The 27,693-nt window shown below is 46.4% G+C and overlaps 1 long non-coding RNA gene across 1 annotated transcript in view; it reads left to right on the plus strand.

Annotated features, from left to right (window-relative positions):
• Window positions 1-21,699, plus strand: part of LOC144773223 (uncharacterized) — a 173,276-nt gene extending 151,577 nt beyond the window's left edge. Inside the window, exon 3 of the long non-coding RNA XR_013599931.1 lies at window positions 21,578-21,699. This is a non-coding gene — a long non-coding RNA (uncharacterized LOC144773223). The remainder of the gene's footprint in view (window positions 1-21,577) is intronic.
• The last annotated feature ends 5,994 nt before the right edge of the window (window positions 21,700-27,693 follow it).

A 27,693-nucleotide genomic window follows, 5' to 3' on the forward strand; every position in this document is an offset into this window, starting at 1 on the left:
AGTGGCATTTTTTAGTAAATATATGCCTATTCAATGATCTTCCTGAGCCGTGCTTACTTTGTAAAACAAAATAAGTGCCAGGGCCGTTGTCAGGATGTCACTGCAGCTTGCACCACCCATTCATTGTCCCTACCAGCACTGAAAATTACACATCTTCTAATGATCACACTCCTACAAGTGAGACAATTCAGACTTTTAATATACACTAAAAATAACTAATACCTGGCGGCCAAGCTGTTTCCTTTAGCTTTTATTGGCAAGTATTTGCAATTTTAATCTATTTAGAATGGCTAAACAATTATGGTTGTGCTCATCACAAAGTTAAACTAACAGCGCCACCATGTGGCAAGCTGTCATAAGTGCCAGTGTTGACAATAAAGTGCCAGTGCCGAGCACCACAAACCACTGCCTCAAATTAAGCACTGCTCCTGACAAAGAAGCACAGCAACTTTGAGTGTTGCACTGCAGTTCTCTACTTTTTTTTTTTTTTTTTACTTTTATTGATAAACAAAAACACAACAACAACAACCAAGGCATTAGATACAGTACTGGCGATCATGTGTCCACATAGAGTGTTACTCCAAATAAATCAGGAAAAATCATTCACTTAAAATCCATGGAGAGGGGGGGGCAGCGGGGAAACAATGCAGCACTCATAGTATTAAACAGTACATGGAACGTCATTTAGGGGGATAAGGGAACATCAGGTAGTAAGTCTTGCGGGGGAGTACATATATTCCCACGATAGGCATTCCACTGATACCAGGCTCTGTTCAATTTCCTAGGTCTACCCCTAGCCAGATACACCGTTTTCTCCCTAAACATGCACCAAGCCATGCCCTCCTTCCACGCCAAGACCGTGGGCGACCTCTGGGAACCCCACAACTGTGCGATGTCTCTCTTAGCTATCATGTTACCAAGGGTCGCCCAACGGATCTGATCAACAGTGTAATCATTCGGCTCCCACACTTTCAGCAGGCAGCGCCTAGCTTCGGGCAGCAACAACACTCCGGTAACTCTTTCCATCACCGCATGCACTCGGGCCCAAAACTCCGCCACCGCCGAACACTCCCACAGAATGTGAAGGAAGGTTCCAGGCATGCCGCAACCACGCTTACACAACCCATCCAGAGAGTAGCCCATTCGCACCAGACTCGGACCAGTAACATATATACGGTGAAGGATCTTAAGTTGGACAAAGCGAAGACGGGCAGGAATGGCAACCTCCTTGGGCGACGAGAACGCGGATTGCCAGTCTTCGTCATCCAATTCCAACCCATCCTCAGTCCATACCGCTCTGAGACGCACAAGTAGATCAAACCGATTATTGATCAATTTTTTATAAATCAATGAAATCGTGCTGTCAGGGACATAACCGTCCAGTATACGGTCCTCGAGAGGAGAGGACTCGGGGACATGAGTGCCTGCAGCGAAAACCGACAGCAAGGCATGGCGCACCTGTACGTATCTGAAAAATTCCTTGTCTCAGAGCTCATATTCCGTCCTCAGCGCTTCAAAGGTTTTAACATTTCCCTTGGTCCAGAGGTCACCCACTCTGCTGATACCAATCATGTCCCATTTCTCAAAACCTTTTGTTCTCGATAAGCAACCCAATCTTTCAGAGGCATACAACGGAGCCGCACGAGTCAATCTATCACCCCATCCCAAAGCCGCATTCGCATCTCGCCAAACTCGCCCAGCAATCTTAGTGGGCCCAGTTAACGTCCTGCAAATCCCTTTGGAGTAAATCGCCCTACTATAATTCCCACCCGGTAAAAGGTGTTTATCCATCTCGAAAGCCGGTGAAGGACCCGGTGCGTAGGTTGCATGGTTAATCGCACTCAATTGAGAGGCCCAATAGTAACACTTGATGTCTGGGAAAGTGATGCCCCCATCGTACCAAGGGAGCGTAAGCTTGGGGAGAGCAATACGCGTGCGTCCGTCCCAAAACAAACGACGCTGTAGGCTCTCCACCTCCTGAAAAAACCCGGAGGGGATAGGGTCAAACGAGTTTTGGAGTGCGTACAAAAATCTCGGCAGCTACATCATCTTAAAAAGATCAGCACGCCCGAGCGGCGACAGCGGTAACCGACGCCAGCGCGAGACATCGAGTTTCAGTCGCTGGAGCGGGGGAAGCAGGTTGCGCTCGTAGCGAACCACAGGATCCAGGGAGATATAAATCCCCAAATACTTGAACCCTGACTCGGTGACTTGAATCGGGAATCTGCGAGGCTGCGGGGACAGCCCTCCTGCTAACACATAGACACAGGATTTCGTCCAATTAATAACAAGACCTGAGTTCTTCCCAAATGAAGTTAAAACGTCAAAAAGCACATTCAGGGATTTCTGGGGGGATGTGAGGTACAAAAGGATATCATCCGCATAAAGCGAAATACGATCCTCGAAGTCAGGAGTCCACCTAATGCCCTTTATCGAGGGCTCCCAACGGAGCCATGCGGCCAGTGGTTCGAAGGCAAGGGCAAAAAGCAAGGGAGACAACAGGCAGCCCTGCCGAGTGCCCCGTCCAAGAGTAAAAGTGCCAGATACCCACATACTCCATCCGACCTTTCAATCACAGGAACTACACGATTTGCTCTTTCCTTCTTATTAAGCCACGCAAGCAATTTACCAGCCTTGTCACCCACATCATACAGCCTACCCTGTTGCTCTCTGTTCATTACCTTAGCAGCGTCGGTCACCAGGGCTTTATAATCAGATTGTTTTAAGCTGAGGGAGTGGAGTTTGGCACGGGTGACACCCGCCTCGAGGTCACTCTCAATCACAGTTATTTCAGCTTCAATGCGTACCAGTTCCTCACATTTGGCCTTCTTGGCACCAGTAATTAACGACAAAGAATGTCCATGTATAACAGTCTTGAAAGCCTCCCACAATGACACAGATGAAGAAACAGATCCCACATTATCGAGGAAGTAATGATCAATAGATTTTATCAGCTCCGAGCGGATCTTAGGATTCCGGAGATACCAGGGGTTTATGGGAGCAACCCTGCCTTCGCTGCACATCCCAGCTTCGACACAGAGCCACAAGGGGGAATGATCTGAAATGCCCCTGGGAAGGTGTCGGATTTCCCTGATAGAGGAGGATTGAGCCGCTGGCATTAGGAGATAATCAAGCCTGGAGAGGCTCCCGTGGGCTCCTGAATGGAATGTATATTGTAACTGCACAGGATGCATCAACCTCCAACTATCCACCAGCCCGAAAGTTTCCAAAAACCCACTCATCCACAACTGAGATCTAGCCAAATCTCAGGGAGGGTAGCTATCCGAGGTGCCAGAGACAACAGAGTTAAAGTCCCCACCCAGGATCAAAAGACCTTCAGGAAGCCCTAGAACAACCCGTCCAATATCAGCAAAGGTGGGAGTCTGCAGGCCAGGGGGGACATAGATCGTGAGTATGGAGAGCGTCTTCCCCTCCCATCTACCAGTGAGCGCGGCGTAGCGCCCCCTATCATCAAGTATTACATCATCAATCTCAAAGGGGAGGGAAGACCGGACCAGAATACCCACCCCCCTAGAGCCAGAAGTAAATCCGGAATGAGCAACCAAGCGATAGCCTCGTCTATTCATGGCGTGACAAGCGTTACCAATTAAATGTGTTTCTTGCAGAAGGACAAAATCAGGAGAATGACGTCTCAAAAACTGCAGCACAACCCCTCGTTTTATCCTGTCCCCCAGCCCGTTGACATTCCAAGACAGCAGTCTCAACTCACTACCCCCATTCCCGGAGAGACTGCAGAGCACACCCCACAAAGAACACATCGATCGAAGCAATAAGAAATACAATACGATGCCTTGCGAAAAAGAACAAACGAACAAACACCCCCCCACCACCCCCCAACTTGAACCCGTTACAACTCCCCCCACCCTGCACGCCTGCGTGAGACTCAATAGCCACCCCAACTTGCAGTGTGCCTGTCGCCCAGTCATTAAACTAATCTAAACAAAGAAACCCAGGAGGAGGAAAGAGTCCCGATTTACCCCCCCGCCACCCCGGGCCAATATAGAACAGGACATAAAAAGACCCAAATATTCAGACTCAGCTGAAATACGATTGAAAAGTTCAGACATCGGGAACCACAGTGTCACTCTTGCTCCGGCAAACCACCCTCGGCACCACCAGGGTGCTCGGATCGATCATCCCTTTTAGGCAAAGAGTCAAGCCAGTCACTGACACTCTCCGGGCCATCGAAGAAAAATGTCCGATCCTCATATTCGATCCGAAGTCTAGTTGGGAACAGCATGGCGTACTTAAGGCCCAAGTCACGTAGCCTCCGTTTCACACCCTGAAAACCCATTCTCTGCCTTTGAACCAACTGAGTAAAATCCGGGAATAAGTTAATGGACGTGTTCTCGAACTTCACCGGGCCGCCCACCCGAGAGGCCTGCAGAATGGCGTCTCTATCACGAAAGTGAAAACGTTTTGCAATGATAGGTCTCGGGGGGGCACCCAGTTTTGGTTTTCCACCCGGAACCCGATGAGCTCGCTTAACAGCGAAGAATTTGCTGAGCCCGGAGGGGGCGAGATGATTTAAAACAAGATCTTCGACCAGGAGATCGATCGAAGAATGTTCATGGTTCTCAGGAACTCCAATAATGCGTACATTATTACGCCGTGCCCTATTTTCAAAATCCTCAAGCCGGTGTGCCATCAAGTCGTTTGAGGAACGCAGGTTGCCGACTTCAGTCTGTATGTCGGAGATGTCGGTAGTCAAGCTGGAGGTCTTCAAATCTAAGGACTTGACCCTCTCATTAGTTTTTGCCAGGTCCGCTCTAATCAAAGTGACGTCGACGGTCACCGTGTCGATCTTCGAGGCAAGGGCCTCGTATTGCTGACCCATCGAAGCCTTCATGCCGGCGATGGCACTCATGACATCCTGTAGGGAAAGTTCAGGAGAAGCGGTAGATTCAGCTCCCGGATCTTCAGGAGTACGGCCGGTACCACCGGGGGATCCCTTAGGATGGGTGTAACGATCCATAACATTGGTTTGAATCTGTCCCCCTCGGAGAGGCGTCTTAGTCTTGCGCTTCTCAGGGTCGGGTCTGGTGGCCATATTGAAAAGGGCGCCCCGAAGGGGCCCGCGAGACCTGGTGAAATGGCCGTTTATGGCGAGGCCAAAAGTCAGCAAAAGTGAGCCACAGTAGGATAAGTGCCGGAAACGTTGAAGGCAAAATGCTCACAGATGAAACACGTTGTGGAGGGGCGAAGCCAAGCTGGATCAAGGGTAGATCTGAGCCGTTCTCCGATCGAACGAGGCCCGGAGTAGGAAAACGAAAACGAAAGTTGAGATGAGGCCGTCTGGGGGAAAACCCCTTCGGCCGATGTTATTCAACTACTCCACGGCTTGCTGGCTAATAGAGCCCCCGGCCACGTCCTGGGGCAGGCCGCAAAAGTTGAAGTCAATGTAGCAGTGGCTCCCGACGTCCAAATGAAATTCTCAAAAAAGTATTGAGATCAGCCAAAGCGCGTCTTCAAAAACCCATATTCGAAATCAGGATATATTTCAGGATAGTTGCGAAGGGCGGCGAGGGTCCCGGGAGCTCTGTGCTCACGCGACCATCTTGGATGCTCGCGAAGCTCCTCCTCCAGTTCTCTACTTTTTAATAATTCTACCCCAACATGTGTTTGTAGAGTTCACACTCTAAGGACGTCTCTTGGCGCTGTTGACAGACAACAGAATTTCATTGTTAACCAAACTCAGTAGTACTCATTTTACCGACCTGTGAAGGGGGAAAGGCTGGATGGAACTGAAAGGATTATATTCTGTAATAATGGGTTCAAACGGAGATCCCTGGTGAAGTATTTCTCTGTGCGCACCTTAGATTGCCCCGTCTAAAACATAATTGGGTTTCGCAATAAATACATTGCTGAGTTTAAGGGGGTGATTTACTAATATTTTTCGCTGAGTTTGCATCATAAAAGTGACGCAAACCAGCACAAAATGTCATTTTTATATTTACTTTCATGTGAAAAATTTGTTTTTGGCCCTGGAAATTGACTAAAAGTAACGCAAAGTAGTGCAAAGCACTGCTTTGCAATACTTAGCGTCAAGGGGGCTTTACATGTGGATTCTCTGCAACCGCCCACACTTTTTGACACAAAACCCTATCTCCCAAAAATGTGTGAAATGGTTTTGCATAAAAAAAAAGAATGCCTTTTGAATCCAGACGTTAAAAGGAGAAATGTTTTCATTTCTCCTGTCTTTTCCGACTTTGCATGTGTGCTGCACTGTACAGCACACATGCAAAGTAGGAAAAGTTTTAAAAGTTGCATAGGCTTAGTATTTTGCACTGGACAGAAATCCTTCCAGTACAAAACCTATGGTAGACTTTCGCACTCACCCTTGCATTATGGTGCAAAGGTGTGTGCATGGCGCACAACAGCAAAATTCTGCGGCGGCACTATGGAGGGGAGAGGAGAAAGCGATATTCAGGGCTTGAGTCGGAGGTCCACGCGGGTGGACGGCGTACCCCCACTCTTTTCACAGAGTGGACGCCGTCGCCCCTGCCAAGAACTTGGGCCCCATGGGGCGTGGATGAAAAAGGAAACCGTTTGTGTAAGCAGTATTGTCCTAATGGTAGTAATATGAAACAGTGTTCATTTGCTGTCCTGGGATGTATGACGGTACGACGCGGGCTATTACCACGCGTACCATTACAACGCATGTTTTACAACGCAAGTCGTTACCACGACTTGCGCTGTAGGGTGCGGACTTAGGAATAGTTTAATTTACTATTCCAACACCAGTCCCCGTGGATAGTAGGGAAGGTGTTGGAATAGTAAATTAACTATTTCTTGTCCTTGAGCACCCTCCAGCGCAAGTCGTGGTTACGATTTGCGTTGTAAGAGACGCGTCATAATGGTAGCGCGGGGTAACATCCGCGTCGTAAAGGATATTCCCCTGCTGTCCTGTGACTTTAAAACACAAATCGGCGAAGGACTGGGTTAGTCACGCAGCATTCACGGCGATGCTTTGCTATCTAGTGTGGGTATCCGATTTAGCCGCGGGGCAGCTTCCTCTAGTAATGCAGAGCCCCCAGCTTTCCCAGAGTCTTGCGTGAGTAGTTCCCACAGTCCAGGTTTTTACTATGTATACAATGTCTTTATTTACGCCTTTTCTAATGGGATAAGCAGGACTACAAGTTCCAGAATACAGTAAAGTAAAAACTTGGACTGGACGTAGGAAACGTGCGAGCTCTGCTTTTCATGACATCATGAGGTCATTTGCATATTATAAGTCCCCCCACTTCTTTTTTTAGGACTTTTGCCCTGGCCATATTCCTGTAGATATCGCACTCTCCTGCTCCCTCCCTGTCACGCAACGCAGCATTTTTGTCTGCTGCTCTGCGTTGGATGACACTTTAGTAAATCTGCCTGGAAGTGTTGAAGGAACCGAATCCAATTGTGCCTCTGCTTCTGCTTTTAATCATTAGTATGTGGCGTGACCCATACCCCTGGCACATTTTAATATTCGAGTTCTACTAGGGAAAATGGACTAAAATTAGAAACTGACCTAGATACACTTTGGTCAGAATTCTCTCTTTAATTTATTATGAGATAACATGTTTTTGCACTCTATTTTCTCAATGCTATAATATAATCATCTTGCTGCCTGATATTACAATGAATTGGTTGCCACATTAAAGGAATTTGCAGATAATGAGAGTTGTTTTGCTAATGAGAGTTGTTTTTATTCACCAAAATACAGTTTATCCTATTGCCATGGGAGAAATTAATTCATTACAAGGCCGGAAGTAGGTCAGTAGATGGCGCTCTGACCACTGAGAGCAGCAATAGGCAGCGTCTTCCAGAAAAAGACTGAATAATTTGCTGTCGAAGAATCTGCGAACAGTGAAAGTTCACAATGTAAACACTCGGTGATAGCTGGCTGCCTGGCTCTTTAAGGCACCGAGCTGTTTCCGTAGTAGAATGCTAATTATTCAACTAGAAAATCTTGCTCAATAAGCACCTGTAGTTTAGCCATCTATAAAAAAATATTTTTGAATCATTCTATATTAATTTTCCCTGATGAAGGGCCCAATTTACTAAGACAGTAGTAAAACTGCTCTCGTGTGTGAGCGTAGATTTACTGCTTTCTGGAATTCACAAACATTTTGAGGAATACTCTTGGCAAGCTGCGCACGACACGTGTTTCCATTTGTTTTCCTGAGAAGGTGAAGTGACGTTCCCAGAAGATCCTTACTCCCACTGCCAAGAATTCTCCATAGCGGCGAATAGGGTCTATGTAGTGTACAACACATTTTACTTTGCTGGAAACTATTTTTCCTCCTTCCCCAACACCCTCCACCAATACTAGGAGTGGGCCACCTGTGGAAAGTGATTTACGCAAGTCCTTGGCTCGGAGCGGTGGGGCGGGGCGGGGGGAGTCGACATACGACGGGATAGGGAAAATTAAATAAATAAATAAACACTTTCCTTGCAGTCGCCTCATCGCTGAGTATGTATGTGGCACAAGTGAATGACAGCGGCCAAATGAGGGATACAGGACATTATTCCCTAATCCCCCTAATCCTACTCATCCCCCCCCCTACTTAATCCACCTTTCTTACAACCTGGTCTACCAGTCAATTTTCCTTACCCTCCCTCTTTCCTCTTCCCTTCTCCTTCTTCTCATCCCTTTCCGCTCCTCCTCTTCCCTCGTACCCTTATTCTTCTCCTTCACCTTCCAGCTCTCTTCTACCTCCCCTTACTCCTCCTATGCTTCACAACCCTGTCTCCCCACTCGGTAATTCCATCCTCTTCCCTCCCGCTGACCCTACAGTCCCATACTCCTCCCCAACTACCACTTAGCCCAATGCCCCCCACTCTGCCTGGTGTCTGTTCCCCTACATACACCTTTCATAGCATACGATACCTATCCAGCACCTTCTCCTCTCTTCTCCCCATTCCTCTGGCCTTCCTTTGGCCCCCCCTCCTTCCCCTCCCTGTACAGCCCCCTCTCCTCTCATCTTCCCATATCTCTGGCATTCCTTTGACCCCCTCCTTCCCCCCTCCACTCCCCGCCCTCCCTCTCTACTTCTCAACTGCGTCCTACTTTTGATCTCTACTGTTCCCCTCTGCTCAACACCAGTAAAAATATCACTTTAACACCATCCACTCCTTTCTACCACCATCTTCCCTTACCTTCTACCCCTGCACGCCAATACCCCCATTCCCCCACCTCTCCCTGTCCTCCCTCGCCTACTGCACTCCCTCCCTTAACCAGTGAGCCTCCCAACACTCCGTGCTCAGCCCTCCTCTCCCTGGAAAATAAACTAGATTCTCTCATCTCTTCCATTTCGCAGCTTGTAGCTTCCTTCTCACTTCTAAGTGCTAAAATATCCCACTTCCCTAACAACCTCCTGAGGAGTTCCTTGCTCTAGCGCCCCAATAAAGCCAACAACAGTCTGTCCTCCACAGACATCGCCAACTTACTGGCTAGCTACAAGACTACCCACGTCAATCACCTTCCACTTTCCCCTCCTAATAATCCTACTCAATTCTCCATTCAGACCATCTCTTCTGTCAGATCTAGCCAGCCTTCCTCTTCTTCCCTGGCACCCTCATACAAGAATCTTATCCCTATCTCCCTTAATTGCCCAAACAACCCCATCAACAAAACAGATGCATCAGAGCTGCATTGTTTGCTCCACAACTGCAGATCTGCAATCAAGCACAAACTGGAAATTTCTGACACTATCACCCGCTACAATCTTGACATGCTCTTCCTCACTGATACCTGGTTAAATGACTCCTCTCAAACTTTGTTTGATCTTCTGATACCTACTGACTACTCTATCCTCAGAAACAACAGAACTGACTAAATTGGAGGAGGTGTCGGTATCATCTTCAGAAACTCCCTTCAAATTAAGGCCCTTCCTACCATCCTCGTCCGTACATTCAAATGCCTATCCCTAGAACTTCAAGTACATCACGGCTCACCTTTCAGGTTCCATGCCATCTACCACCCACCCGGTAACTGCTCTCCCTTTTTGGAGGAACTCACCGACTTCATCAGTGACCAATTTTCTCAAAGTGACAGACAGATCTTCCTGGGTGACTTCAATCTCCACTGGGGCTCTTTGGAAGACTCGGCTGCCAACAAGCTTGCCACCTTTCTCTCAGATCTTTTCCAACACTGCTTGGAAATTACACACTCTAAGGGCTCAATTCTGGACCTTGTTATATCTAAAGTAGACCTGCTCACTATTGCTCCCCCTGTCCATTTAGACTGGTCGGACCACTTCCTCATTCCCTTCCGTTTTCACCTATCGCACGTTATAACTCTCGGCCAACCCAAAACGGAATCTACCTGGTTCCGCAACACTAAAAACATTGATCTTGACACTCTGTGTGACTCTGCTTTGCGATCACTTCCTAGACTAGACCCTAAAGTGGATGTCAATGATCTCACCTCCCATTGCCTCTCAGTCCTAGGAGTCGGCTGCCAACAAGCTTGCCACCTTTCTCTCAGATCTTTTCCAACACTGCTCGGAAATTACACACTCTAAGGGCTCAATTCTGGACCTTGTTATATCTAAAGTAGACCTGCTCACTATTGCTCCCCCTGTCCATTTAGACTGGTCGGACCACTTCCTCATTCCCTTCCGTTTTCACCTATCGCACGTTATAACTCTCAGCCAACCCAAAACTGAATCTACCTGGTTCCGCAACACTAAAAACATTGATCTTGACACTCTGTGCGACTCTGCTTTGCGATCCCTTCCTAGACTAGACCCTAAAGTGGATGTCAATGATCTCACCTCCCGTTGCCTCTCAGTCCTAGGAGTCGGCTGCCAACAAGCTTGCCACCTTTCTCTGAGATCTTTTCCAGCACTGCTCGGAAATTACACACTCTAAGGGCTCAATTCTGGACCTTGTTATATCTAAAGTAGACCTGCTCACTATTGCTCCCCCTGTCCATTTAGACTGGTCGGACCACTTCCTCATTCCCTTCCGTTTTCACCTATCGCACGTTATAACTCTCGGCCAACCCAAAACTGAATCTACCTGGTTCCGCAACACTAAAAACATTGATCTTGACACTCTGTGTGACTCTGCTTTGCGATCCCTTCCTAGACTAGACCCTAAAGTGGATGTCAATGATCTCACCTCCCATTGCCTCTCAGTCCTAGGAGTCGGCTGCCAACAAGCTTGCCACCTTTCTCTGAGATCTTTTCCAGCACTGCTCGGAAATTACACACTCTAAGGGCTACATTCTGGACCTTGTTATATCTAAAGTAGACCTGCTCACTATTGCTCCCCCTGTCCATTTAGACTGGTCGGACCACTTCCTCATTCCCTTCCGTTTTCACCTATCGCACGTTATAACTCTCGGCCAACCCAAAACTGAATCTACCTGGTTCCGCAACACTAAAAACATTGATCTTGACACTCTGTGTGACTCTGCTTTGCGATCACTTCCTAGACTAGACCCTAAAGTGGATGTCAATGATCTCACCTCCCATTGCCTCTCAGTCCTAGGAGTCGGCTGCCAACAAGCTTGCCACCTTTCTCTCAGATCTTTTCCAACACTGCTCGGAAATTACACACTCTAAGGGCTCAATTCTGGACCTTGTTATATCTAAAGTAGACCTGCTCACTATTGCTCCCCCTGTCCATTTAGACTGGTCGGACCACTTCCTCATTCCCTTCCGTTTTCACCTATCGCACGTTATAACTCTCGGCCAACCCAAAACTGAATCTACCTGGTTCCGCAACACTAAAAACATTGATCTTGACACTCTGTGCGACTCTGCTTTGCGATCCCTTCCTAGACTAGACCCTAAAGTGGATGTCAATGATCTCACCTCCCATTGCCTCTCAGTCCTAGGAGTCGGCTGCCAACAAGCTTGCCACCTTTCTCTGAGATCTTTTCCAGCACTGCTCGGAAATTACACACTCTAAGGGCTCAATTCTGGACCTTGTTATATCTAAAGTAGACCTGCTCACTATTGCTCCCCCTGTCCATTTAGACTGGTCGGACCACTTCCTCATTCCCTTCCGTTTTCACCTATCGCACGTTATAACTCTCGGCCAACCCAAAACTGAATCTACCTGGTTCCGCAACACTAAAAACATTGATCTTGACACTCTGTGTGACTCTGCTTTGCGATCCCTTCCTAGACTAGACCCTAAAGTGGATGTCAATGATCTCACCTCCCATTGCCTCTCAGTCCTAGGAGTCGGCTGCCAACAAGCTTGCCACATTTCTCTCAGATCTTTTCCAACACTGCTCGGAAATTACACACTCTAAGGGCTCAATTCTGGACCTTGTTATATCTAAAGTAGACCTGCTCACTATTGCTCCCCCTGTCCATTTAGACTGGTCGGACCACTTCCTCATTCCCTTCCGTTTTCACCTATCGCACGTTTTAACTCTCGGCCAACCCAAAACTGAATCTACCTGGTTCCGCAACACTAAAAACATTGATCTTGACACTCTGTGTGACTCTGCTTTGCGATCACTTCCTAGACTAGACCCTAAAGTGGATGTCAATGATCTCACCTCCCATTGCCTCTCAGTCCTATGAGTCGAAATCAACAAGATCCAAATACCACAAGCACATCTTCCATGAAAAAAAAATCACATTTCAGATCCCCCCTCGACTCAGCCAAAAACAGACCCATAAAACTTTTTGACCTCATCAAAATCCCAAACTGCTCTCCCCAAATCATCAAGCCTGAGGATTCTTCAAAAAAAGCAGCAGAATTCGCTATATTATCTTTTGATGAAAAGGTAGAATCATTTGTGGATCAGGTCACCCACCCCATTGAGGAGCGAAAATCCTTAGTCACTTGGCAACCTCAACAACTCCCGCTCCATCACCATCCTCCCTTTTCTTTCTAAAATCACAGAAAAATGTGTGGCGAAACAACTTTCCCTACATATTATGGACAATAACCTCCTTGACGTGTTCCAGTCTGGCTTCATTCAAAATTGCAGCACTGAAACAACCCTGCTGCAAGTGATTGATGATGTGCTGCATATACTCGATTCTGGGGAATCGTGCCTTCTGAATCTTCTTGACCTCTTTCAGCCTTTTACACTGTTAATCACAACACCCTCCTTAACACTCTTCAACAGAGAATGGGTGTGGAAGGCACTGTGCTTAAATGGTTTGCCTCATTCCTCTCGGACAGAACCCAAATGATCAAGATAGCGAACAGTCCTTCGTCTCCATTGGTGGTAGGTCAAGGTGTCCCTTGCACCCACTTTGTTTAAACTCTACCTGGAACCATTAGGGAACCGCCTAAGTAAATCTGGGATCCACTACAATCTCTATGCGGATGACACTCAAATCTACCTCAAGGTGTCTTCCGCACACAATCTCTCACTACTCAACTCTACTCTCAACTCTATTCACAACTGGATGTTAGTTCACCATATCATTCTCAATCCATCCAAAACTGAATTCCTCCTACTATCTACCTCTCTCTCCCCTCCTCCTGTTCAATCCTGGATCGATCAGCTGAATTTACTCAACAATAAACCCATCATTGTCGACAGCGTTAAATCCCTAGGTGTCATACTTGACAAAATACTCAACCTAATCTCCCACATCAACTCCATTGCTAAGAACGCACCTAACCAGCTGTGCCTTCTGTGGGGGATTCGTCAGTTCTTCCAGGAGAAAGACCTAAAACTAGTCTAATCACTAGTTCTCTCTAGACTGGATTACTGCAATTCTCTTCTGATTGGCCTACCCAAATCTCACCTCTCCCCCCTCAAATGTGTCCTCCATGCAGTATTTCAGGGTCTTACCTTGAATGCCGGCGTCATGGAGTATGGTGGCTAGTGTGTGGTGGGAGAAGGTGTCGAAGGCAGCTGATAAGTCCAGGAGGATGAGGGCTACCATTTGGCCTTGGTTGAGGAAGGCGAGGGTGTCATCTTTGGCAGGGAGGAGGGCAGTCCCGGTGCTGTGTTGCTGCAGAATCTGGATTGGGAGGTGCCTGGGATGTTGTTAGATTGGATGAAGTTTGCTAGCTGGGTGTTGACGGCCTTTTCGATGACCTTGGCTGCGAAAGGAAGTAGCGAGATGGGCCTGAAGTTGTTGAGGTCCATTGGGTCCGCACAGGGTTCCTTTAGGAGAGGGTTGACTTCGGCACACATCCAGTTGTCGGGGAATGTGGCGGTCTCGAAGGAGCAGTTGATGGTTCAACGTAACTCGGTTGCGATAGCCGTGGTGGCCCTATGTAAGATGTGTGGTGGGAAGGAGTCTGAAGGTGCTCCGGAGTGGATGCTCTTCATGGGTTTTAGGGTGTTTTCTGTTGTGAGTGGGGTCCAAGTAAGTACGGTCTGTTAAGTGGCCTCGCTGGGGGCAGGGGTTGAAGCGGTGCAGAGGTCTTGGTCATCAAAGTTGTTGTAGAGCATCTTGATCTTGAGGTGAAAGAAGGAGCTGAATCTGCTGCAGAGGTCCTGAGAGGGAGGGACGTCTGTTGATTCGCTGTTGGGTTTGGCGTATTCCTGTGTGGTGGAGAAGAGTTCCTTGGAGTTGTGGGCGTTGGAGAGTAATCTGTCTTGGAAATTCTACTTTGTGGATTTGATGAGTTGGTGGTGTGCCGTGGTGGCTGTTTTGTAGGTGGTACATGTTTCCGGAGTTTTTGCTGTTTCTCCATGTCTTTTCCAGTCCTCGGCAGGAGCGCTTGGATTCTTGGAGTGTCATTGTGAACCAGTTTAGTTTCTTGCTGTGTCATCTTGTAGTCTTCTGGAGAGGGGCAAGTGTGTTGGCCCAGTTGGCGATCCATTGGTGGAGGTTGCGTGGCGCGGTGTTGGCGTCTGTCGTTGTTGGGGGTGAAGTGCAGGTGAGGGCGGAGGTGAGGTGTTCTTCTGAGACTTTTTTCCAGATGCTGCGTGGTGGTGGCGCACGTGCTTGTGAGTGGTGGTTTTTCAAAAACTGCTGAAAACAAATTTGTGGAGGGGAGTGTACAGGGATAGACTGGAGTGGAGTCTAGTAGAGTGGCATAGAGTGTAGCACAGTTTTGTAGAGTGGAGTTATATAGAGTGGAGGAGAGTACACTGGACTGGCATAGAGTGGAGTAGCGTACAGTGCAGAGGTGTAGACTGGACTGGCATACAGTGAAGTGGGCTACAGTGGAATAGCATATGGTGGAGTGGTGTAGAGAGAAGTGACATCCAATGGACTAGCATAGAATGGAGTGACATAGAGTGGAGTGGCATACAGTTGAATTGCGTAGAGTGGAGTGGTGTACAGTGAAGTGGCGTACAGTGGAGTAGCGTTGAGTGGAAAAGAGAGTAGTGGAGTAGCGTACAGTGCAGTGGCATACAATGAAGTGGTGTAGACCTGAGTGGCATAACCTAGAATGGGTAGAGTGTAATAGCATACAGTGGATTGGCGTGAAGTGGAGTGGCATCCAATGGACCAGCATAGAATGGAGTGGCATAGAGCGGAGTGGTGTACACTCAAGTGATGTCGAGTATAGTAGCACATAGTGAAATGACATACAGTGGAATTGCGTAGAGTGGAGTGGTGTATAGTGGAGTGGCGTTGAGTGGAATAGAGTATAGTGGAGTAGCATACAGTGCAGTGGCATACAGTGAAGTGGTGTAGAACTGAGTGGCATAACCTAGAATGGTTAGAGTTTAATATCATACAGTGGATTGGTGTAGAGTGGAGTGACATCCAATGGAATCACGTAGAATGGAGTGGCGTAGAGTGGAGTGGCACACAGTCAAATAGCATACAGCAGAGTGCTGTACAGTGGAGTGCCATACAGTGGAATAGCACAGAGTTGAGTGGCATACAGTGAAATGGCATAGAGTGGAATATCATATACTGGAGCAGTGTTTAGCAGAGTGGCATTCAGTGGACACTGAAGGGGTGTAGAGTGGAGTTGCATACAGAATAACAGTGTAGAGTGGAGTGTTATAGTGTAGAGAGCATTCCTACCCTTTCACGCAGCACAGCAAGGTGGCTTGCTGTGGGTGTGAAAGCTTCATAAATATGACCCTAAATTCTTAAAGATATTTTGAAGAAACAGAAAAATAAAAGATAGATGAAAACTGAATGACATCTTGAATGTATGTTTATAGGTAAATGTCGTTATGTTGTGCAACAAATGACCTGAAGATGTTTTGGACTATGACTACTGTGTGCAAACTAATGTTGAATTGATGTTGAAAATCTGTCTGCAATTGGCAGGGTGGGAATTTATTGTGACTGATCCATTAGTGATTGCACCATATTAAACAGTGGACACCGATATGGAGTGCAGGGCTGAAGAGCACACGCTGATACTGTAAATCATTTGGTGTTCCACACTTTATTTATTAAAAACTATGTTAACACCTTCACACCCAGAGTGTATCAGTTTCATACCTTTTGGATATGAATATCATGCGCATGGTTATTACAGAAAATACAGTGCTATGTTCATGTTCACAGGAGGAAGGAGTGAGATCGAACCCCGGTGAATAAATTGATGTGTATGGCATTGGATTGAGTATGCAAGCTATAAGAAAACACGAGAATTCCCTTTATTTAACTGTCATCACTCCTGAAGTCTAGGTTTACCTTTGTGAATTCGGCACTTAGCCTTCAGGTCTAAACTTAGACTTCACTTTTAATTTTACCTTTGTGAATTGGGGCCTAAGTGAAGGGAGAACGTATCTGGGTAGGAGACTTGGTGCAATCCCAGTGTGGTCACTCATATAGAACTAATGTCCACACCAGAAGTCGAGTACAGGTATTCTTTAATTAGTACATACTGTTAAGGTCTCATGATAGTTTCTGGAGAGGGGCCAGTTAATTCATCAACAGTTCCCTCACTGTTCTTCTCTAGCATGTTCTCTCCCTTCAGGAACTTCTGCTCGGTTCGGGTTCTTTATTTCGGCCTCCTGTCCAGTTCCCGTCAGGAGATAGGGGAGACGTCCCTCGCAATAAACAGCAACAATAGTATGAGATTTGTGTACCACAACCAACCGCTATACCGTCACCACACCACCCAGGTGCTCTGTGGTTGTGCTCTTTATTTACTAGTAAGTCCTATTTATTTCCTACCCACCTCCTCCCTAGTGAGAAGAAATTAAATAATGGCACTGGCCTGAGTCCACAGCCCTCTGGGGTCTTGACAGGGTGTGTCTCAGCATCCTCCTTCCCTCCGGGATGGCTGGACTTGACAGAATTGCCTCTAAGTGGGTCGTCAGTAGGCTCTCCTTCAACAGCGTTTATCTGCTTTTCTTCGCGCTAGGAGCCTGCCACCGTTTGGTGCTCTGCCGCCTGCTGCTCTGCAGTTGGGGGACTGCAAACCCCAGGATTCTTCGCTCTCCCAGTAGGGAGGAGCATGTCACCACCACCCACGCGCTCAAATAGCACCAACAACCACCGCAGCACAGGACACACTAGCTGCCTGCCTCCGTGTGCTGCTAATCTGTTGGGGGACTGCAAGCCCCAGGATCCTTCGCTCTCCCAGGAGGGAGGAGCGTGTCACTGCCACCCACGCGCTCAAATAGCGCCAACCACTGCGGCGTGGGACGCGCTAGCTGCCTGCCACCGTTTGCTGCTCTGCCGTTGGGGGGACTGCAAGCCCCAGGATCTTTCGCTCTCCCAGGAGGGAGGAGCATGTCACTACCACCCACGCGCTCAAATAGCGCCAAGAACCACCATGGAGCGGGACGCACTAGCTGCCTGCCACTGTTTGCTGCTCTGCCATTGGCGGACTGCAAGCCCCATGATCCTTCGCTCTCCCAGGAGGTAGGAGTGTGTCACTGCCACCTACGCGCTCAAATACCGCCAACAACCACTGGGTCGCGGGACACGCTAGCTGCCTGCCATTGTTTGCTGTTCTGCCATTGGGGGACTGCAAACCCCAGGATCTTTCGCTCTCCCAGGAGGGAGGAGCGTGTCACCACCACCTACGCACTCAAATAGCACCAACAACCACCGCGGCGCCGGTCGCACCCGGGCCAAAGGTGGGCCCGTCCTTGCCCGTCATTGAGAGGAAGAGGCAGGGCAGGGCCACCCCTCTTTCATCTGGCGCCTGGACTTTGGACTGCTATATGGACCCGCTCTAAGGTACTGATTATCCTTGCGTCCCCTTATTTTGTATTCTCAAGGGGAGTTTCCACACTGAAAGTTGTAGTCTCTTAATCCGCTTCCACCCTTAGAGGTTTTTGCGTGTTAAAATATATTAGTTCTGTAAACCTCGTAAACCTCGTTCTTTGGCGTCTCTCTCTGTTCCTTCCGGGTCCTTCACACACGATTCCTCTGTCTCCCGTATCTTCAAGGTGGCGTCTGTAGCCGATGCGATCATATGCTCCCGGAATGCTCGTCCGTCCCCTTCACTACTTTGGGTGTAGTTTACGGTGGCCATCTTGATGATCCCGGTCGTAGGAAGCATGGGATTACACTCAGATAATTGGTAGGCTTCCAACTAATAGGTATACTGGTGGTGGGATGTAAGGTCACACAGCTCGGTCCTTTGTGGAATTGAACATAGTTATTATATGTAGGAATATTCATCCAACAGACAAGGAGCTAACCTTGTTTCCCATTGCCACAGAATTTACTCCAAAATCGACATAGTGTTGGGGTCAGATCCACTACTAGGGCAAGCATACAAAAAACATATACGTATGAATTCTTTTTTGGACCTTGAACCAGTGATATTGGATTGTTACATCAAGGAGAATTTTAGTCAAAGACCCATTTGGCGTTTCAACCCCAAGCTTCCGAAGGATATGATATACAAGACATAATTTAAAATCAAATTAAGGAATATTTCCAACTTAGTAAGAATGATGAGAAACCAAAGGCCATGGTATGAGATGTCTTTGAGAGTCTTATAGGGGTAATGCATTGTGGCAAGAGAAATTTGAAGGCTGAGGCAGAAATCGGAGGCAGAAGGTATGGGATGTAAAACAAGGCCTTGAGTAAGCTGGGTTGATGGCTACTCTGGAGAAAAGCCATCGAATTAAGGAGTTACTTGAACCTGCTCTTGATGGACCAATCAGAAAGAGCACTTGTTCTGTCAAAACTGTGTTTCTTTTTTAAAATATTTATTTATTGGTTTTCATGTTAAGAAAAACAAAACTTACAATAAGCTTGCAGGAACATTTGCACAATGACAAGAAAGAAGGAAACGTATGTAGCGTAATGGATATTGGCATCACAATATGGCTATAATAATAGTACAGGTTTATTAGCAAAACGTTTTAATGGTCCAGTGTGAGGGCAGCTTATTGAATGTCTCCTCTGGCAAAGCACCCATGACACGAGTCATCCTCAAAATATGGGGTTTATGGTACAAGCATTAGCTGTTTCATCCACCTCCCTTTGCCATTGTACAGTCGGTCATAGGTTCCCAGCCAGGGTCTGAGATTAGCCCAATACTCACTCCCAGCCCATACCTCCATAATTATGTGTTTTCTCCTAATACCTGCATTCCAGACAGGTACGTCCTGAGGAGACCCCATTTGTGGTATGGGCCTAGATCTGATTGGTTGTAACTTATGCCACTACTTGCAGCATCTTTCAAGTGTCAACCTGGTGAAGTTCTTAAAACATAGGCTCATCATCAGGGCTTGCATCTGATTGTGTTTGGCTACTTAAATCAGGACAGCAGTCAGTCTTCTAAACGATTTGTGGAGAAGGTTATTGTACCCGAATAGAAGCAATCTGGGAGTGCACCCACATTGGCCTTCTGTGATTTCCTCAATCAGTCATACTACATTCAGTCAAAAGGTGTTAATAAAGGTCATTCCTACGCCATGTGGTAGAATTTTGCTAGGTCCACCCCACATCACTCACATTTGGAGCATCTAGTGGAATGGAATTTATGCACTGATTATGGAGTACAGACAGGGCACAATTCTAGGGTACACATGAGTAGACGGCGTCCACCCACTACAGGCCTCAAAAAATCATAAAAATGTTACTAGACCTGCAGGTCTAGTGAATTAAATAATCCACTCGACCTATTTGTAATGCTCTTGATCCATAAACTGGTTTCAAATGATGTGATCGTTGGCAAATATTTAAATTCATTGAGACACAATTTTCTTTATTATGACATATGAGAGCACCTTCAGATGTTGGGTTCAGCATGTCTGCTGTACAAAAAACAATTTTGTATGATTTAATAGACTAAACTTTGTTTTTTATATATAATACAAATCTAGCCACAGGATACACATGACCCCTGACTTGCCTCTTAGTTTGTTAAGAGCATTGCCATCAGGGCGGGGGCAGGAATGTTTCGCAAATCATGTTTAAACCCTATCACTTTTAATAAATACACAATTAAAGCATGAAGTGGTAGCACACTGCCATTTGTCATCAGCAGATTTTACATTGAAATGGCCTCAAACTTCTCCCACAGACATTAAGTTTTACTGATAAAACTATAGAGTGTACAAACAATAATGTTTGGAAATAGAGTTTCTGCAAATATGTGTCATTTGCATATCACCAAGTAAAGTGTCCTGGTTTGTTTTGCTCCTATTTAACTCTTTGCTTTGCAGCACACTTCTTAATTTAAAAAAAATGTTGCTTCCGTAATTCCTGATATATTTTGAAATATTTGTAATATTAGCGAACAGGCTATTTATTTAAATGTTATGTGTTAGAGAAAAATAACTGACATCTTCAGACAGCTCACTTGACAAAAACCTGTAACTCTACTGAGAGAAAAATAAATTCAGTTTTCCTAGCAGCAGTTAGTAAAAAGACAAACTGACATTTGACCTCTTTCCTTGAACAGACAGCAAATGTGTCAAGATCAAAACAAGATGTTATGGCACTTTCTGAATGAACAGTGCTCATGTTCCTTTACAGCCTAAATTCACTCACTAGATTGGACTAGTAGGTGCTAAAAATAGCTCGACCAACTCGACCAATCAAATTACGAGTGGGTGAGTAGATTTTTTGAGGCCACGGCACCATTTTCACAGGGTGGATGCCATTTACCCTGCCAAAAGGTTGGGCCCCATAGAAATATGTCCCATGTAATTTTCCGACACCAGACAATTTCAGCATCGCCTGCACGTAGTCCGCTTTCCCGAGCAGCAAAGTGCAGGCAGGGAAGGGGCTTATCAGATTCCAGCTCGCCCATAACAAAAGGCAAAGTTAAGAGGCCATCAGACCTCCTTTTGTTGGAGCAGGGGTCTTCAAACTGCGGGGCAAGTGATCCCAGAGGGGGTAGCAGGTTCGGACGAGAAGGAGCATTATGCTGATAACAGTGCTTTGTTTTCCTGAAAAAAACGAATGGCAGTGATCCTCTCTATAATGAGCCATCACAAACATCTTTTGTCATTTATATTCGGGCTGGGAGACGGTGTAAAAAGAGAAGGGACTCCAAATATTCTTTAAAACCCACACCCCTGTTTATAATATTCACACTGTGGATATTTTTACATGTAAGGCCTGCCTAACCAGAACAGTATGTTTCACAATCATGTATCTGATTGCATTTCTAAAACAGTAACAGAACTTAACTGCAATGTTTAAATAAGTTTAGACATGTTTAAACATTGCCAATTTAAGAGAATACTTGTGAAAAATTTGAGGGGTGCCCTGATGATTTATTTTTTTTACACTAGGGAGGCGCAGCATTAAAAAGTATGAAGGTCACTGTGTTGGAGTATCCTAGCTGGGAGCTAATGGGAGCCTCACAACTAGATGCAATGGAGGGGAAACAAAGGCTCACAGCTTGTTATCACTTAACAGGTACTTAAGAGAGCCATGCTTTTGAATGTGGTCAGTCCCTGTAAATGAGAGATATGCATGCACTGTAAGAATGTCAGATGTGCTGGTCTGTACTAGTATTTACACAAGTAATAATTTAAATAACACTATTTTTTTTTTTTTTTTAAAGCTCTACTCATTCCAATGCAGGGAGTCAGAACGCTTTACATCATGCATACACATTATACATTGAAGATAAATAACTTGTGTGTAAATCGCTGTACAAACCCTGGGTGCAGTTCGCGTTGTATTGCAACGCGTAGCGATGCGAAGTGCAATTCGCACTATGCGAGCTAAGCGTAGCACTACGCGAACTGCGTAGTGCGGTAGGGAAATGCTGTTTGCAATGATTGCACAGTGCCGGATGCTTGTCCGCACTGTGCAATCATTGCAAATGGCATCTTGCACAGTGCAAGCGAACTTTTTCTGCCGCTCGAGTAGATTGTTACTCGAGCGGCAGCTTTCCCAACGTAGACTGGTAGTTTTTCATTGCGCGCATACGCGACCACTCGCAATGAGAAATCTGACCTCCCCGCGTTGAGAATCTCGCCGGGAGGTTTATTTTCCACTCTCGCGATCGGCAACTTGATGTTGCTGATCGCGAACGAGGAAAAAGTCTCGCCGGGATGTCATTTTGCTCGCTCGCGGTCACCAACTTGACGTTGAGGACCGCGAGCGGGAAACAATTCCAACTACGATACTCGTTTTTGCACTCTGCTACGTGCAATACGCGTAGTTGCGCAAACTACGCGAGCGTAGCATAGTTTTCCACCCAGGCCTATACAAGATGTGTTAAATGCGACAGTGAGGGTTACAAGGTGTAGGAGCCACATATCCTTCATAGCTCACTGTGGTATATTAGAAAGATAACAATTTATGAACTACAAGTAACAAAAGGATCTCTGTGTTACAGTAACCCACTTACCCATTTTCATAAAATAAAAAATCTGTCATCTGCGTGTTATATAATGCTCTTTGCAGGAGACATATTAACTCTCTATGCTACTTTGATTCACAACTGGGACTAGGCAAAACACATATCTCTCCAACAAATACATTATCCTCTAGAGTTATCTTACCATCATTATTCTTTCTTCAATTTAGCTGACACACAATGATCTCTGCAGCAGGCGCCTTAACCCCATAAGAAATGTTAAAATGCAGACTTTGCAACCAATTAAGTATAACAGATTTACTGCCACATTTCTCCTTGTTGCCATTTCCTTTGCGGCAGATTAAAAAAATTAAATGTATGAGTTGAGGACCTGATTTTGTGTCAGGGTTGCGTCAATTTTTTGGCCCAACCCCAATTCAAAATTTTATTTGTTAAATATTGTAATGCACTCTCAAAAGTACTCATGATAGACCTGCTAAACATATGTGAGGACTTAAGATCTGATGTCACTTCCTGAGAGGTCATGGTTTGTGATGCTACTTCTTGTGATGCCACGTACGATTTCACATGTTGTGATGTCACACACTGTGATGTCACACACCATGATGTGTCTTGCATACTGCCTAACTCGGTTAATTCTCCCACTTCCTTTTTTAGAACTTGTGTCCTGAGTACAGTACATGCATTTCCAGAAGTTAAAATGTAAAGGATTATGTCTATAGTTAATTGAAACAGTTTTGGTTAACGCAAAACAATATGACCACAAGTTACCCTCTAGTGCTTCACCAAGACCCACCTCCCAATGTAAGCATGTGGTTTTTGGGGTTAGTAAAGGCGCAACAACCACCCCCCCCCCACCCACAGTGTTTTAATCATGTGGGTGAATGGCATGAATTCCTCAGATTAGTTCGGAAAAAAAGACCACTGAATGGACATCATGTCCCCTATGAAAATATGACTGTAGTGCTCCTGTCTTGCTTTAATTGTGCTAGAGTCACACATTTCCTGTTAAGGTATAGCTAGCCCTCCCGAGAGAGATTCACCTTCTCTAGGCTTGCAAAAATCATTTTGTCTAGCGAGGGTTGAATTCTCTGGTTATTTGTAATCTGAAGTCCTAGGGAATATAGCATTCTGCAGCAGACATAGAGGAATATGCCTCTCTGGATTGTTTTTGAACAGGAAGGTGCCCCTTACGGCACAAAAACAATCCTGCATGCAACACAAGCACCTTTGAAGCATGGTGAAAAGATGCCTATATTGGCACTAGACAGCCAAAATAGTGCTAGCCAAGCAACAAAGGCAGGAATGTGTCATATTCTTTTAAAATTGCAACATTCCTGCTTTTTCCCGTCATGCAGCGCAGCCATGTGACTTGCTGCACTGCACTGCGCTGTGTGACTTTCCCATAAATATGCTCCCCTGTTTCTAGGGTTAACAATGCACCTTCCAACCCATCGAGCTGTGTACAAAGGGAGCAAAGCATTGGAGGAATTTGCCTCAGGGGACATAATCTTATTGGGGGACTCCAATCTTATCTGGGACCCATCCACTGATACGGCCCACCCCCATAGTTCAGCAGGAGGAGTTTTTTAGCAAATCCCTTAAAGCTGCTTTTCAACGACTAGGCCTGATAGACACTTGGAGGACTCTTAACCCTTTAACGCGGGACTACGTGTTTTTCTTGCACTCTCATAGACATACTCTAGGATAGATTATGCCTTCATTAGTTAGACCCTCCTCCATTCGCTTTCTGGAGCACACTTGCACCCGATTTGCCTCTCAGATCATGCACCCTTAGCTTCACTGCTCAATCGACCGGTGCCGTGCTCTAAAACAGCTAGATGGTACTTCTCCAATTTTCTCTGCAGAGATGACCTACTAAGTGCGATTTAAGAGTGTTGCACCACTAATGACCCCACAGTCACCTTTCATGTGAACAACTGGGTTGCATTTAAGCCAGTCATTAGGGGTAAATGTATAGCTCTGGCCAACTCCCTTAAAAAATACCAGGCAGGTACTCGAGGGAGAGCTGCGGGGAGCGGAGCGGGAGCAAAAAGCTGCTACTTCTGTTAAAACTCTGAGAAGGGTAACTGCACTTAAACGGAAGCTGCAGGCCATATACACCAACAGAGCTGAGAAAACCATCCTACGACTGCAAGCCCGAAGATATAAAGGGGTTGCACAAAATTGGCCCGTTACTGGCACGACAACTTAGAGCGCTTCAGGAAAAGGAGTATCACAACCACATAATAGACAACAATGGCATGTCGCATATTAGTGAAGAGGGGAAAGCTAACGCTTTCCGGTATTTTTATCGTTCACTTTATGCAGCTGATCCCACAATAGCCCAGGACCAATCTCTATACTAGAAGTCAGTAGAGCTCCCGCAGGTCTCTCCTGCGACCAATACTGAACGTAGCCAACCCATCTCAACAGAAGAGGTCAGAAAGGCGATTGATGATCTCAAACTTCAAAAAGCCCCAGGCACCAATGGGTTGAATGCCCAATTTTACCAAAGCTTCGCTCCCGAGTTAACTCCTCACCTGACGGACCTCTTTAATGCAATAGCGGCCTCACAACAAGTTTCCCTGTCCATGGGGGAAGCGTTAATTACCTTGATCCCGAAGGCAGGGAAGGATCCCCAACAAGGCTCATCATACCGACCCATAGCCCTCCTCAACTTTGACGCTAAACTCTACTCTAAGATACTGGCCAATTGATTAGAAAATGTCCTCCCTTCGCTAATACACCCCGATCAATCGGGCTTTATCAAGGGCAGACAAACCCACGATAATTTGCGAAGGATACTTCATCTAATTGCGATGGTGCAGAAGAAACATATCCCGGTAGCCCTCCTCTCTTTAGACGCAGAGAAGGCCTTCGACTGGGTCAATTGGGCCTTTTTAATTTCCACCCTACACCACTTCGCAGTGAACCCTTTATAGGTATGATTCGGGCCAATCATCACTCCCCCAAATCCCGAGTGCTCTTAAATGGAGAAGCTTCGGAACCTTTCCAGCTTTTGCGAGGTATGAGGCAGGGCTGTCCCCTCTGCCCCATGCTCTTCGCCCTCTGCATCAAACCATGTGCAGCACGAATAAGATCTCACCTGGGCATACGAGAGGTTAAGTTTGGGTCTGGTGAGCACAAAATTTCACTCTTTCCGGACGATGTCCTCCTTCCCGTCACTGACCATGGGACCGCGCTACCAAATATACAGGCCGAACTTGGCCACTTTGAAAAGTAGCAGGATTCAGGGTCAATCTGTCTAATTAATTTCTACTTAATCTGACCTTGCCCTGAGAATCGATGGCAACGATTGAAGAGACATCTCCCTTCTGTTGCACATGTAAAGAAATCACCTACTTGGGTATCAAAATTTCCCCCTTAACTCACTGATCTCTACAAGGCGAACTATCCCCCACTCCTGAGGCAACTCAAATCCTATTTTAAAAGGTGGGGGTCTGCATTTCTCTCTTGGATAGGCAGAATTAACGCAGTTAAGATGAACGCCCTCCCCCATCTCCTCTACCTCTTTCAGGGCCTGCCGATTACAGCTGATAAGGAACTGTTCACTAAGCTAAGTACGATAGTTACTAAATTTGTTTGGCTGGGGTAAAGGGCCCTGTTATCTTACCGTCTATTGACGAGACCTCGCCTAGAAGGGTGGGCTTTCCCTTCCCCATTTTTATGTGTACTAAAATGCCGCTCAACGTAGGGTTCTTGCTGAATGGTCTCCTAAGGCCTCTGATAAACACTGGCTCCATATGGGCAGACAGATTGCAGGTAGGACCATCTGGGACTTGCCATGGAGGCAAAAACAACATAGGTCACCTAGGGCCAGATGTAGGTGGCCCAATACCGGTCGGTAACGGCCGAAAATACTGTTTTTCAGCCGTTTCCGACCGGTATTGTGCTTTTGGTATGTAGGGGACTGAAAATCGTCCTAATCGGTAAATTTACAGAATCGGTAAAGTTACCGAATCGGTAAACATTCCGAATCGGTAAATATACCGAATCGGTAATTTTACCGAATCGCAACAGTTTGCGAATCGGTAAATTTACCAAATAGGTAATTTTACCAATTCGGTGAATTTTCCGAATCGGTAAATATACCGATTTGGTAAATAAGAAGTGGTAAAATTGAATATTGAGATGTAGGTAAGCTCCTAAATACCGAATTTGTTTGAAATTCGGTATTTAAGAGTCGGTATTTATCATGGATTGAAATCAGGTGGTAACCAGGTGCAGCCTATAAAAAAGGACCCAAAATGCAATACTTTTTTCACAATGGCGGCATTCTATGTCATGCGAGGCGGCTACGGCTACAGGAGGAAGGAGAGAGGGAATGGCTGAGACAGGAGCAGGTCTACAGACAGAGGATCACCTTGTTCATGCTCACTGAGCCAGAGATTCTCCAGAGGTACAGGTTGGACTCAGACACCATCTTGGACCTCATCAGGGACCTCCACCCACTGTTGGAGCACACTACCCCAAGGGCGCACGCCATTCCACCCCACGTGCAGGTGCTGTGCAGCCTACACCTGCTTGCGTCTGGGAGTTACCAGAGTGTGGTTGCTGCGGTAGGTGGGGTGACCCAGAGCAGCCTGTCACGCTTTTTCCACAAATTCCTTGACGCCATGGTACAGAGGATGGACCAGTATATAACTTTCCCTGAAACCCATGCTGAACTGCTCCAAACAAAAACTGACTTTTATCTGATGGTGCATTTCCCCAATATCATTGGCTGCATTGATGGCACCCACATTCCCATTTGTCCCCCTGCTGCCACCGAATACATATATAGGAATAGAAAGTCCACCCACACCATCAATGTGCAGGAGATCTGCAATGCCAAGTGCGCCATCACTGACCTTGTGGCAAAATATCCTGGGAGTACCCACGACTCCTTCATATTTCAAAACAGCGGTATCTATGCACGGCTGACAGCAGGGGAATTTGGTGAAGATTACCTACTAGGTAAGACACAGTGTGCGACCCCATTAACTCCTATTGCAGAAAGAAGTACATGTATGCATGTGAGTAATGTACTCCCATTTCCTTTCAGGGGACAGT

Source organism: Lissotriton helveticus, chromosome 8 (genome assembly GCF_964261635.1).
Source record: "Lissotriton helveticus chromosome 8, aLisHel1.1, whole genome shotgun sequence".
NCBI lineage: Eukaryota > Metazoa > Chordata > Amphibia > Caudata > Salamandridae > Lissotriton > Lissotriton helveticus.